Raw genomic sequence first — 15,600 nt, 5'->3', positions numbered from 1 at the left:
TTCCAGACCATGCTTCCTCAATACTGTATTATAGATATCCTATGAAACCTACAACTACACGCAACATCTTACTCTTTCTTGTGGTAGGTAGGTGATGCCTCAGGGTGTCCCTAAAGTCTGAACACATAGGAAATCTCATTAACTATGCATATTTTTAAGAAATGAAATGAATGAACTTTTTAACAACTTTCTATTTCATTAGCATAAATGAAATTTCATAGGAAGACATAGGAGACACATAGGAAATCTCATTAACTAATTAAATTAATCTAATTGATATGGAAAATCGTCCCTAATAGCTAATTAAATTTTTATTCCATATGACATTGTCATGGCTAAAATTTATGCAATTAAATAAAATGTTGTTAAAAATTTCATTCATTTCCTTTCTTGAAAATATACATAGTTAATGAGATTTCCTATGTGTCCAGGCTTTAGGGACACCCTGTAGATTCTTAAAGGTTAACCTATGTATTTCAAGTTCTGGTATTCTTTGAATATTGTTAAAGGTTTCAAATGACAAATCAAACAATAGTAGAATTAAAGCTCATGGATACTTTTAAGATCATCCAGTCCAATCCCCCTCACTTTATTCCTGAAGCAAATGAGAACAAGAAAGGACAAATGATTTTTCCATGGTCATACAGTAAGGAAGTAGTTTAGCAGGGATTTGAAGCTATATTCTCTGATTCTAATTTTAGATCTCTTTCAACTGTACAATGATGCCTCTTTATGCAATGCCTGTTTTTCAGGAATTATTTTTCTTCTCCACCATAATATGGAGAGGTTGATGCTAAAGGCTAAGGGTTTTTTTGTTGTTGTTTTGGAGTCTCACAAGAGAAGAGCTCAGAATGAACTAGAGTAATATACAAGCCCCTTCTACTTTTGAAGTCAAGAGGGCAACATTCCAGAAAACAGCGTACCTAGATCCATAGTTTTTAGATCAGTTATGAAAATAAATTTAACTATTGCTACTTGAAAGCTGATGTAGTTGTCCAGAATGGTCAGATTTGAGCAATAAGTTGACATATTACTAGGTAAACTAAACACTATTTGTATTGACATTCTTACTATACATGAAAACAGAAAAGATACAAAAAATTCCTAAATGAAATAATACTTCCATTAGGTAGCTGACAAATGTAATTTCATGATGAACTCAAAATAGAAAAAAAAAACTACAATTAATTCTCCTCTAACATATTTTGAAAACAAGTTTATTCCAGTGCAATTCAAATATCAGGAAATAGTTTCAGTTGAACTGAATTTCAAGTTTATTTCTGCATGATTTCTGTGAGAAACAGCAAGAATTCAGAAAACTGCACCACTTCACAGTCACCAGCTACTCCTTCATCCATAATTTTTGACCTGAGACCCCGAATGTCCCAGGTGTAGTCTAAGGAATAGTTCAAGGTTTTAGACTATTTATTGTAGTATGCATTTCTTCACCATATTTTTTTTTTGCTTTTTGGAGGGCAATTGGGGTTAATTGACTTGCCTGGGGTCACATGGCTAGTTTTTGTGTTAAGTGTCTGAGGCTGGATTTGAACTCAGGTTCTCCTGACTCCAGGGACAGTGCTCTATTCACTGTGCTACCTAGCCGCCCATCTTAACCATTTTCTATGTGAAAACCTACGCTACTATTTTTACATACAAGCTTACAGAGCTAGTCAATATCTGAGGTGATTTTTGAACCCAGTCCTTCTTTTCATGTGCACACATACATTTGTTAAATTATACTTCAATTACTAATTTTAATGTGAAAGGCAAATGGAAATAATAGAAAATAATTTAATAAGTTTGGGGATTAAGAAATGAAGAAGGCCAAATACTTATAGACTATTTTTGTGAGAATATTGTAGAGTGCTAGAGGAAATTCTGAATTCAGAGTCAGGAGACCTGGGTTTGAATCCAATCTCAGTCACTTATAAGCTGACATTGTTTCCAATTACATCCCTTTTCCACCTTCCCTATACACATTAGCTACTGTTGTCTTAAAAAAAATACTGGATTCATAGCTGGGAGACTTGGATTTGAATTCCAGTTGTTCTATATGATAACTGAAGGTCTTAATCCCCCATCAGTAAAATAGGGACAATAATATTGTATTACCTATTTCATGGGGTTTTTTTTTATGAGGAAAACACTTTTAAAACATAAAATCCTATAGAAATGTGAATTATTACTTAAAAACCATGATAAATACTTTCTTTAAGAAGAGAGTCAGAAGCACAAAATATGGTGAGCTGTGAATAGCCTCATAAAAAGAAAATGAAATTGACAATATTTCAACAGCTAGTAAATTACTAGTTAACAGTCTATGAGTCAATCCAGAAATGACAGGCTGTGTATACTCAGATCATAGAGTAGTTAGAGTACAGATCCAAATCAATATCAAACTAAAAGAAATGATAAAGAATAAAAAAACAGATTACATGATAATGGTTATTCAAAGCTAATCTATTTAAGCAAACCCTTGACTAGAAAAATTGGAAAATGACAAAAAATTACAGTGTCCTTTTTACCACTTTCAGAGAAATTTAATTGATACAAAATAATCACCTTAATGGTGAAGCTAAAAAATCACCAAAATCATTTAAAGTTCTTGCCAAATATAAAGGTGTGGGCAGCTAAGGGCATCATCAGGTTTGTTTACCAACTAGTTTGTAAAATATTACTGAGCAAGATGTTGAAAGGTTAAAAGTAGAATTTTCTCACAAAATCCTGAAAAAATCATGCATGGGTAAAATAAAACCATGAAAAGTTTGTTTTTAGGCTCTACTAAACCAAACCATTCCAAGGACAATTGTATTCCAAACTGGAGAAAATTGTATATTATGGCGAAAAGAGACTTGCATTTAAAGTTCCAAAATCTGAATTAGAATCACAGCTTTAGTACTTGTAATCTATGACCATGGATAAGTCACATTTGCTCTTTGGGCCTCAGGTCCTTTATCTTAAACTTGAGAGGGTTGGTAGAGTATTGCTAAAGTCCAAAATCAATGATCTTATGATAGATAACAAACAGTTGTGAAATGGAAAGGAGACACTGTGGTTTTGACAGTGATCAATTCTCATAACTAACAAGAGTAATAATTTTATTTGTGTGCCATTACTCAACTATTCAGTAGAATTTAAACCCCCAAACATTAGGAAGACCATTATCATACTGGATTAAGAGAGAAGCAGAAGAGTGAAAGAGACAAAGGACAGAAAAAAACCAACATATGAAAAAAAAAGAAATGAATAAAGTTAATTCAGGCAGAAGATGAAAAAAAAGAGATAGAAATTCATTATACACAGTTACATGTAAAGAAAACTTAGAATTTAAAGTAATTAGATGATTGATTGTCTATAAGAATTTAGGAACATAAATTAGCAAACAAAAAAATAGATTTAAAGCAACCCAATCTTGGAAAAAAAAAGTCTGTCAAGACACTCATGAATTAGAAAAAAAAAACCTTAGCTAGATAAATTTTAAAATGGATCTTATCAAATGTTTAAAGAACTTTTACTATTAAACAAAAATGCTATCAATGATTTAGATAGAGAGTATTCAATCAAACTCCTTTTATGAGTCAAATAAATTGCAATCCCCAAATCATGAAGGGATAAACTAGAGAAAGAAAACCAGAGGCTGAACACAATCAATATTCTTGCAAAAACTTTAAATAAAGTTTAAGATTTTGTTCTAATATTTCAAAAACATCACCTAAAACAAAATTAGATTTGATATATAAACATCATTTAACATTAGGAAATCAATTATCATGATCAATTAAATAATAAAACAACAAAGCTTCCAAATAATTATATACAAAGAGAAACAAAAAACATTAAACAAATGCAGAATTTATTTATACTAAAATTCTAAGTGATATAAGCATTTAAGGATCATTTAAAAATCTATTTAACTTTTACTTGCATGGTGATGTCCTGTTTATTGCTGTGCCCTAAATTTTTGCTTCTTCAATTTCTTTTAGGATATTTGTTTTTGTGAGAAACTGCTTCTTCTGGTTTTGGAAAAAAATCATTATTTTCAGCAAGTATAGTTTTAATAGGGCAAAGAAAACTCATGTATGGGTTGATTGTACCATGAGACCTATAAATATGTCTTTATATTTCGGCAGCCTTGTTGGTCTGTTAAGGCTCAAGATTGAGAGAATATGCATCAAATCCTTAAAATTCCATAATACTTCATTTTTAAGATTGTGCAGAAAGAAGTCAACAATCCTTTTAGGCCAATAGCCCTGAATTTAGCTCTGCTGGATAAGACTGAATATACTTGCCAACTCTACCAATGTATTAATGGAAATACATTATTTCTTTACAATGACATCTTTCAATTACTTTCAATTACACTTAACCTTGATAACTTAAATAATTTCAATGGAATTCTTGAAGTAGATGAAAAGATTATGATCACTTGGCATATATTTCTTTGTGATTCTCTGGATTAAGCAAGTACATCACCAATTTAAAAACTTTGGTATTTTTGTATTTATTTTATTTTGAAGTAAATTTTTACTAGAATATTTTGTCTTTTACCTCACCATATTTAGTCACACTATTCCTTCTCTTCCCAGAAATCTATCCCATATAACAAATTTTTAAAGAAGAAAGTAAGTCAGCATAATTGATCAATACTTTGAAAAAATTTAGAAATACATGCAATGTATAACACTCAAAAACCTCCCACCTCCAGAAAATGCATGTATTTGCAAGCATACAACATGTTCATATGTGGGTTAAAGTTGTTTTCTTATGTCTATTCATATGGGTCATGCTTGATTTTTATAATTTTATTACTTCTATTTTTGATTTCTTTCTCTGTGTGTGGTAGTTATTTCCACTTACATTATTGTGTATATTATTTTGTTGTCTCTGCTTACTTCACTCTGCACCAATTTATCTAAATTTGTGCTTCTCTGCATTCATCACATACATAATTTTTTTTAGAGAAGAGTAATATTCCAATAAATTCACATACCATAATTAGCCAGTTTTCAATTGATGGATATCTACTTCATTTCCAGTTCTTTGTTATAACAAAAAGTGTTGCTATAAATAATTTGGTATATATAGGGATTTTCTTTTTATCGATGGCTTCCTTGGAATATAAGTCTAGTAAGAGAATCTCTGGCTCAAAGAGTCTCTGGTATGGACACCTTAATCACCTTATTTATATAATTACAAATTGTTTTCAAAAATGGTTGTACTATTTCATAGCTCCACCAATAATGTATTATTGTACCTATTTTAGAACCCCTCCAACATTGACTATTGGGTTTTTTTAAACATCTTTACAAAGTGTGATGTGGAGCCTCAGGATTGTCTTGATTTGAATTTTTCTATTTATTAGTGATTTGGTGCATTCTTTCATGTGGTTGTGAGTACTTCATAATTCTTTTGAGAACTTCTTATATTCTTTGATCACAGATTTATTGGGAATTAGCTTGAAGTACTTTACATACATCCACATGTATATTCCTACATGTGTGCATGTGCTAGCAGACAACATGTGTATATATATATATATATTATATGAACCCACATTTAAATTGTTTATATATCTTAGATACCAAACCCTTATTTGACTGTTTTCCTTATTATCTTAGCTTCATTAATATTTTAAGCACAGAAGATTTCCATTTACATATAATCAAAGTTATTTATCTTTTCTTTTTGTAATTTCTTCTCTCTCTTTTAGCTTACCATTTAAAATGATTACATGGTTGACTTATGGAATAAAATAAACCAAAACTTCTTAGATACTTGATGAAAGGTCATCCATCAGTATCAACTTGAGTATTTTGTAAAATTAAGAGCTAGCATTCATTACAATGGAAAAACACTAAAAACTTTTCCAACAAATAGAAGCATAAACAATGATGCTCCCTTTCTCTGAAATTATTGGATGCAATCCTAGAAATACTCACAATGTCAATAAAATGAGAGAAAGAGATTAAAGGTAGAAAAATTGGCAAAGAGGCAAAATGATTATCCCTCCTTACAGTAGAAATGGTGGTTTACTTAGAAAACCCCTTGAGAAGTATAGAAAAAATTAATAGAAATTATTAATTGGTCTAATAATGTAGCAAGAGTAAAAATAAATCCACCAAATATTAGTTTTCTCTAAGAAAAACTGGAGGAGAGTAACATAAAGAAAAATCACTTCCATAGTGACAAAAATATATACAATATCTGTAATTTAACTTAACCATACCTCATTTAGAACAATATAAACAAAACCACAAAATACCTTTTTAAAAGACTTTTGATAATTCTTAAATAACTGGAGAGACATTCATTGTTTATATTGAGTTAGTGTCTAAAGAAATTGGAAAGACATTCATTTTTTATATTGAGTTATGTCAGAAATTATAATAGAGTGAAGTTGCATCATATGATCATTCAATTTGTAAAATTTCTATTATTTGTCCTTATCTAAAAAAATCCAAAGAGAGGGAAATGAAATATTTTAAGATAATTGTAGCTAGAAAGAAAACAAAAGAAAGCAGTCTCAATGGGAGAGCTGTTAGATAGATCTGTGATGGTTGTATTGAAAATAATTAAATGCAAGTTTTATTTTTGCTATACCCAGCTGAGCTATTAATCCAAAGAAAGGCAAAAATGAAGACTTATACTCAAATAGAAGAAAACAACAGCTTATTTGTTAGGGAAACTATAAAGGGAAAGATGCTCTTAGAAGAACTTAGCACATAAGTGTGATTATCATACTAACCTTTAAGGTAATGTATGAAATTTTCTCTGGCTTTACTCAATTTTTGTGATACATAATAATTTTATAAGCTGACCATGTAAAATGTGATCCTACTATATTATATAAGTTATTTTGCAGATTTAATGGTGTGCCAATCTAATTATACAAAGTTTATTATATACAGTAAAAATAATAAAATCCATTTTGAGGAATAAAAGACCTACAAGTGAAGGAAGAAAATGTAGGAAAGAAAGAGTGCAAGCATTAGTAAATCTCAAAAGAGTAATCATAAATACAATCAAGAATGATTAAATAAAAATAGAAGATAGAATTATGAAACGAATTGCATATGCAAGAACAAAAACCACCCACAAAGTGCTAGGTACAATAAGATGAACATAAAGTTTGTTTTGAAGGATTTATCTTTCAGGAAGATCTACTTTTAAAAACTGGGATGTAGTTTGGCAGAAAATAGATTTAGACTAAACTTTAGACCATATGCCACAATAAATTCTAAAAGACTATTGTTGTTAAATATAAAATGTAACATCATTTTCAAAAGAGGAAATGAAAGGTTATACATTTATATCTATCTATATATCTAAATATGGATAGATACATCTATCTAAGTATATATATTTGTCCTTATATCTAAATATAGATAGAGAATTCTTAACTAAAGCAGGAGCATAGGTGAACAAAAAATATGAAATATATAACATTATGTATAATTTTTTTCATTTTTAAATGCTATATTAACTTCTGATTTACATAATTAATTTCTGCCAGATTTTGAGTTACAAATTTTCTAGCCGTTTTTCCCCTAGCCACCACCCCAGAATAGCAGTCCCACAGGATATCCCCTCCTCCAATCTGCTCTCTTCCATATCTTCTCCCATACCCCCTTAGACTTTTCCAGTAGGGCATGTTGGATCTCTATGCCCCAGTGCCTGTATATCTTCTTTCCCAATTACATGTAAGATAGTATTAATAATAGTATATATGTATATATAATTTTAAAGATTTGATTTTAAAATGTTGAATTCCAGATCCATTCCCTTCCTCTCTTGTCACCCGTTCTTACTGGGAAGATAAGCAATTCAGTATAGATTGTAGCTGTGTAGCTAATACAAAACATTAACATAGTAGATATATTGTAAAAGACTGACTATATTTCCCTCCCTCCTATCCCACCACCCACTTGCTCTATTCTCTACTTTGATCCTGTCCCTTCTCAAAAGTGAGTGCTTCCAACTTCCCTGCCCCCCAGCCTGCTCTCCCTTCCATCATGCCCCCTCTCATCCCCTTCCCCCTACTCTCCTGTAGGGTGAGATACCCTATTTAGTGTGTATTTAATTCCCTCCCCAAGCCAAATTCAGTGAGAATAAAGTTGACCCATTCCCTTTTGCCTTCCTATTCTTCCCCTCCATTGTAACCATTTCCCCTTGCCTCTTCTTTATGAGATAGTTTACCCCATTCTGTCTCTCTCCATCTCCTCTCATTATATTCCTCTCTCATCTCTTAATTTCCCCTATTAAGTGTCATCCCTTCCTATTAAATTGGTCCTGTGCCCTCAATCCATGTATACCTGTAAGCATATATACACAAATTCACACGTTTTCATATGCCCATATGCCCTCCGATATATATATGTGTGTTTGTGTGTGTATGTATATATGTATGTATATATATATATTTATATTTCCTTCAACTATTTTCATACTGAGAAAAGTTTCATCAGTTACAATTATCATTTTTCCATGTAGGAATGTTAATAGTTCAACTTTGATCAGTGGCTTATGATTTCTTTTCCCTGTTTACCTTCTCAAGCTTCTCTTGCTTCTTGTATCTGAATGTCAAATTTTCTATTCAACTCTGGTTTTTTTCATTAAGAATGCTTGAAAGTCCTCTATTCTACTGAATGACCATATTTTCCCCTGAAAGATGATACTCAGTTTTGCTGGGTAGGTGATTCTTGGTTTTAATGCCATCTCCTCTGCTCTCCAGAATATCCTTTTCAAGGCCCTTCGATCCCTCAGTGTAGAAGTTGCCAGATCCTGTGTTATCCTGATTGTGTTTCCACAGTATTCAAATTGTTTCTTCCTGGCTGCTTGTAATATTCTCTCCTTCATCTGGGAATTCCTGAACCTGGCTATAATATTCCTTGGAGTTTTCTTTTTGGGATCTTTTTCAGGAGATGATCGGTGGATTCTTTCAACCTCTATTTTGCCTTCTGGTTCTAAGACATCAGAGCAATTTTCCTTGAGAATTTCTTGGAGGATGATTTCTAGGTTCTTTCTTTGATCATGGCTTTCAGGTAGTCCAATAATTTTTAAATTATCTCTCCTGGATCTATTTTCCAGATCACTGGTTTTTCCAATGAGATATTTCATATTACCTTCTATTCTTTCATTTGTTTGGATCTATTTAACATCATCTTGATTTCTCTTAAAATCACTAGCTTCCCTTTGCTCCAATCTAAATCTCAGGGAACAATTCTCCTCATTGAGCTTTTGATTCTTTATCCATCTGGCAAATTTGGCTTTTGAAGGCAGTCCTCTCCTCATTGCCTTTTTGAACCTCTTTTGCCAATTGAGTCAGTCTGTTTTTTAAGGTGTGATTTTCCTCAGTCAGGCTGTTGACTCTCATTTTGTAATTTTCTTTCCATTGTTCTCATTTTTCTATCCAGTTTTTACTCCACTTCTCTTATCTGCTTCTTAAGGTCCTCTATTGCCTGTAACCAGCTTGTATTTTCCTTTGAGGCTTTTGGTGCAGGTGTTCTGACTTCACTGTCTTCCTCCTGTTCCATGCTTTGCTCCTTTTTGTCCCCAAAATAGGAATCTAATGTTGAAGTCTTATGTTTGTTTTGCTTCCTTTGTCTGGTCATGTCGCCCCTCAGTCACTTGACCCCTGGGCTTTTTGCCACAGTAAGAGTCTGCCACCAGAGAGGGGAGCTTTTGTCTCAAACTCTGGGGTTTTCTCAGCTGCTGGAGGTATTAGTTGCATGCCCTCTCTGAGGCTTCAACACACTCTGGCATGCTGGTCATGCATCCCAGGGCCTCCACCCTAGACAACAATCCAGATCCAAGCAGGTTAAAGCAAGAGCAATAACCCCTCAGACTGGTTGCTTGGTCCTCCTACACTCTGCAGGCCAAGAGCTGAAGCTGCAACGTGGCACTGGCATGGCATCTCAGCAGCTTCTCGCCCTAAGCACAAAACCTGATGCACTCCCAACTACTGGTCCCAAAGTCCACACTGCTCTGACCTCTCACTTTGTCCTTCACATCTATGTGTTGATGAATCTGGAAACAGTCACAGCTGCTGGTGATCTGGAGTCCCTCCAGCCAGCGGCTGGTCAGGCCTGCTCTGGAGCTAAAATCTTGGCTTGCGAGTGTCTGAACTCAACTTCCAGAGTGCTTGCACTGGCCACTTGCTGCTGGCCTGCCAGGCTCTCCTCAGTGGTAAGTTATCTTCTCTGTGTCATTTTGTGGGTTCTTCAGCTCTGAAGTTTGTTTAGATTCCCCTTTTACATGGATTTAGGAAGGTGGAAGCCACAGCCCCACGGAAGTCCTACTTCTACTCATTATATAAAATTTAAAAGTATTTTTATAAGAACAAAATCAACATTACCAAAACAAGAAAAGTAACTTTGAAATAGGAAAATTCTCACATCAAATATATCTGATAAAAGTCTGATATTCAAAAGCATTTAGGGAATTGACAAACTCATTAGACCAAGATCTATTAACAAATAGATAAGTTGAAATGAAGAAATGAAAACAATCAGCTACTGCTAAATAAATGCTTAGCACCATTAATTATTGAAATACAAATTAAAGCAATGCTAAGGTTTTATATTGCATTTATCAAAGTTACTAAATTATGTAAATCAAGTGGTTTGGACACAAGAAAAATAGGAGAACTCATGGTAATTTTGGAAAACAATTTAGAATTATGTAAGAAAAGGCATTAAACTTTTCTTACTCCTTTTTATGTATCTTGCTACTGGGAATATACCCTAAAGACAACATTGATTGGAAAAAAATCACACACATAATTTCAAAATATATGTAGCAGCACAGTTTATTATAGGAAAGATGTACAGAAACAATTGGAAGCTACTCAGTGTGCATTGACTGAAGGAATGCTTTATGAATTGATATATTCAATATATCCCAATATCATGGGATATTATTGCACTATAATAAATGATGATTATGAGGAATGCTAATTAAGGAAAAGAAAAACAAGAGAATAAATACAGTGATAAAAAACATTGCTGTTATTGTATACAATATTCTCTTCATTCTGCTCATTTTGCTTTTCATCATTTTGTGCAAGTCTATCCATGATTTTCTAAGATCATCAAGCTCATCATTTATTACAGCATAAAATATTACAGTATTTTGTCACAGTCATATACCAGAATTTGTCAATATTTAATGGATATCTTAGCAATAGTAATATGAGAAGAAATAAATGGAAGGAAATTGAGGTAATAAAACTCTCTTTTTCAGATGATAAGATGATATTCTTAGAAAATCCAAAAGACTCAATTAAAAGATTATTGAAACAATAATTTTTAACAAAGTATCAAGGATATAAAGTAAATCATCAACATTCCTATATATTTCAACCAAAACACTGCAAGAAGAGAGTAAAAAAAGTGCCTCATTTAAAATAACCCTAGATAGTATAAAAGTAGTGTACATTTAAAAAAATTGATTTATATAATTTCTCAGTTTATTTTGGCAGCTATATAAACAAAATTATAACAAAACTTTTTATTCAGACAAAAAGTTATACAGTCTCAAACAAAACATATCATTCAGTAAGCCAAAATATCCTCAATCAATACACATTATCTAAGTAAAGCCATTTTTCATCTTGACTTGAGGCTGATTTCCTTCCAATGGTCTTTTAGTCAATAATCCTTAAGGGGTAGTAGAAAGTACAAACATAGTAGAAAGTGAAAATACCATCCAGCCCTAGGTCACAGTAAGTTACTATTTCTTTAGTCAATGCAGAGTATCCAAAGTAAAGTTCTCTTTCATCTTCACTCAAGACTTACTTTCAAACCCCACAGTTCCTCCTTCATGGGCTCACTGCTCCCAGTTCTTGCCTGGATCCACCTGACTCTTGTCTGAATTCACACCTAAGCAGCAATCCAATTCTCTGTCAACTCATGGGGACAGTTCCACTCCAAGCTCTTTGCAGCTTGTGTTTCTAGGAAAACAAAGTTTACCTGGGCTACACCAATATTTATACACATTAAGCTTAACAGAGCTACAACAATATTTACACACATTGTTGGCACTATCATCTCAATTTAATTTCTGTCTGACAAAGTAACACAAGCAACAGACAGGGTTTCTGTCTGAGAAATCAACCACAGATCATCAGTAAAGTCCTAGGACTTCTGTAACAACAGTAAAGTCCTCTTTTAGGACTTTGTAACAATAGTAAAGTCTTCTTTCAGGACTTCTGTAACATCATTAAAGTTCTTTTTCAGGACTTCTGTCTGACACAGTGATAGAGTGCTGACATCATAAATGTTGGCTCAGTTCTCAGGAAGTAACACAGATCAACAGTGCATGGAATCACAAGCACTCTCTCTCAGTTCTGCCTGCTCCCAGCTCTGCTTGAGCTTTTCTCTGCTCTCCTCCTTCCTGTTCCATCTTTCCTGTTTCACTCTTTTGGCAAGCTTCTCCCACCATATGCTTTATGTGATTGCATTGGCCGATTAAGGGTAGGGAAGCTCTTCAAACTTCCTTAGGCCTCTTAAGGACAACACAAGGTATACTGTTTCCAACAAAGACTCTTGATAGAATCAAAGGCAAAGCTCAAAAGCACTTGAATAGGTGAAACAAGCAGCAAAGAACTACTTTGCTTGCCATTGCAAGCAGTTCTCTTTGTGGTGGCAAAGAGCTGGAAATTGTGGGGATGACTTTCAATTGAGTCATGACTGAACAAGTTGTGGTATATGCTTGTGATGGAATGCTACTATGTTATAAAAAATGATAAACTCAATGATTTTAGACAAACATGGAAAGACTTCCATGAAATAATGAAGAGTGAAATGAGTAGAACCAAGACGAATGACTTTGAGTGAATAAGCTATTTTGTTTATTATAAATACCCATGTTAACTACAAAGGGCATATGAAGAAAGATGCTATCTGTATCCAGAGAAATAACTGATAAATAGAAGTGTGTAAAGAATAATTTTACATACATACCTATTTGTGTCTAAGAGTAGCCATCTATATAGAGTGAGGGGAAAAAAAGGGAAAAATGAATTTACTTGATAATTTTGTTGTATATTTGAAAGGAATAGCAAGTTGTGCATTGTAGATTTGCAGTATCATGTGCAATCATTTTTATTGTCCTGTGTGTTATGGAATTGCTTATTATACACCTTAAATTAAAAATAAAATAAAAGCTGAAAAAATATCTGATATTGCAAAAAAAAATTTCTTTTCATTTTTTCCCCATTAGTTCCTTTAATATCCTTGACTTTTTTTTCTTCTAAATATTCTTCCAAATTCTTTCAAAGAGACAGTGGTGGTATTTCTGCCAGGATTTTGGACAGTTCGTCTGGGCTTCGGTGAGAAACATCATGTAAGCTTCTTGAAAGAAGGTGCTATTTATATTTTTATCTTTGTATCCTCTGTGTCTGATACATAGCAGGTACTTAAATAATACTTGTTGAGCAAGCTTAATTGAATTGAATAGAGGGAAATTATTTACTGTCCTTTTATTTTCCCATTTAAGTATTACCTTTACACAAGCTTGTGTTACTGTTACTTTCTGTTCTTTCCATGCCAGAGATAAATTTCCTTGGCACAGAAAATAGAAGCAAAAAAAATGTCCAATAGCTTTTTTTCTGGTTAGACATGGAGCAGCCCATGGTGACCCTGATCACTTTCCCATCTCTGCTCCAGCAATCTTCTCGAGCTGGTAATGTCTCCACCCCCAGGAGTGAGCTCTTCTAACTGGTGAGATCCTTTCTCTAACCCTCTGTTTGAGAAAACACACACTAGGTATAATTATCTCTTCAAACTCCTAATAATGTTGTGATGGCCGAAACCACCTTTCCACCGCTGCCCCTGCATGTGTAACTTTTCTCCTTCTAAACCACCCCCACTTTTTTCAGCTCACCACCAGTAAATTACTTTTCAATTATTGTTTTGAGAAACAGGAATAGTTTTGCCTCAAACTATCTATACTTTCTATTTGGGTCCTTTTTTATGATCAACAGAATGCATTCGGTTTCAGGTTTTGTAGGGTCAGTGGTATCTGCTGGTTTCCATCTACTCATCTACACAAGTGTATTCCATCTACTCATCATTAACTCATCTACACAAGTATTCTGTAGCAATGTGATGTTATAAAGGAAAAAGCTCTGGTCATGGGGTAAGAAGTTCAGGGTTCAGGTCTCAGCTTCCATGATAAATTGTGGTAGGAAAATAAGTTTGCCTTTTGAGTTCTCTGGATTTTTTTGTGAGGGAAAAAAACCCTTTGTAAAGAGGAACATGTATATATATATATATATATATATATGAGCCATTATTGTCCCATTTCTCTTCTAAATTAGTTTGTAAACACCTAGACCTCAGGGATTTTGCCTTCTTTTTCTTTTGTCCTCTATATTTTCACAGCACTTGTGAACACAGTAGGTCTACAAAAATGCTTGTTGAATAAATACATACATGATTAGATGGCTAATTTAGGATATTTAAATTATTTGTAGAAGTCATAAAATATGAGAGGAGAGCAGTATCTTAGAGATCATCTAGGTTGACCCCTTCATTTTATGGATGAGAAAACAGGCAAACATTATAATTATGTTGACTTCAAACTCAATTCTTGATCCCTGTTAGTCTCTGACTTCCTTAAGTTCCTTCTTGCCTGGTAGCCTTGTTGGAATGCAAGAATGTGTTAATTGCAATTCAGCATCAAGATCTGGCATTTTGGCATTATGTCAAAAGTGGTAAATTAAACATATTAAAAACTAGACAGACATTGTTGTTTCAATGATTAGCCATGGTAACTGTCAGACTTCCAGGAATTAGACTTAAATCTAGATACAATAGAGAGAAGAAATGTTTATGGGTTTCAATGAGAAAGGAAATGGAACCCACAGTGTATAGGCTGAAGCTAGAGAATACTAATGGGAGTGGCAGTAATGAGATTATATGTATTATGAGCACTGACAATTATATTCTCATTACTAAAATACACAAAGGAAATGAATATAATTATGTAGCAGACACTATGGGACAATGAACTTATTATATAATGTGCAGTGGATTTTATAAGTTTGCCAGGGAATTTTATACATTTTCAAGGAAAGAAAAAATAAAAAACATTCTCTTCAATATTACAGATAGTTCTGGATAATTCATCATAACAAAAGTTTAAAACTGGTAGGGATCTCAAGAGATCATCTAAGTCAAGCCTACTCATATTACAGAGAAGGAAACTGAGGCCTGGAGAGGGAAAGGCACCTAGTAAGAGGGAGAAGCATAATTTGAACCTAGGTCTTCTTTTTTTTTAAGCAATCGGGGTTAAGTAACTTGCTCAAGGTTACACAGCCAGTTATTTCTGGGTATGGTGCTGAGTATCTGAGTCCAGATTTGATCCAGGTCATCCCGACATTGGAACCAGTGCTCTTACTCGCTGAGCCACCTGGCTGCCCCTAACCTAGGTCTTCTAATATCCTTTTTATTATACTCTCTCTGCTATATAATTTTGCCATTTTGTCAATTTGCACATGGATTGCAACAGAGTTGTTTGATCTTTATTTATTTATTTATTTTGGGCCAAGATAATTCTCATGATGCCAGACACTGGGTGTTGGCATTATTGATAACT

Source organism: Petaurus breviceps, unplaced genomic scaffold, assembly GCF_028583685.1.
Source record: "Petaurus breviceps papuanus isolate PSGF00001 unplaced genomic scaffold, PetGlider_PUasm1.0 174, whole genome shotgun sequence".
In the NCBI taxonomy this organism is placed as follows: domain Eukaryota; kingdom Metazoa; phylum Chordata; class Mammalia; order Diprotodontia; family Petauridae; genus Petaurus; species Petaurus breviceps.
Note: the sequence above shows the minus strand (reverse complement) of the source record.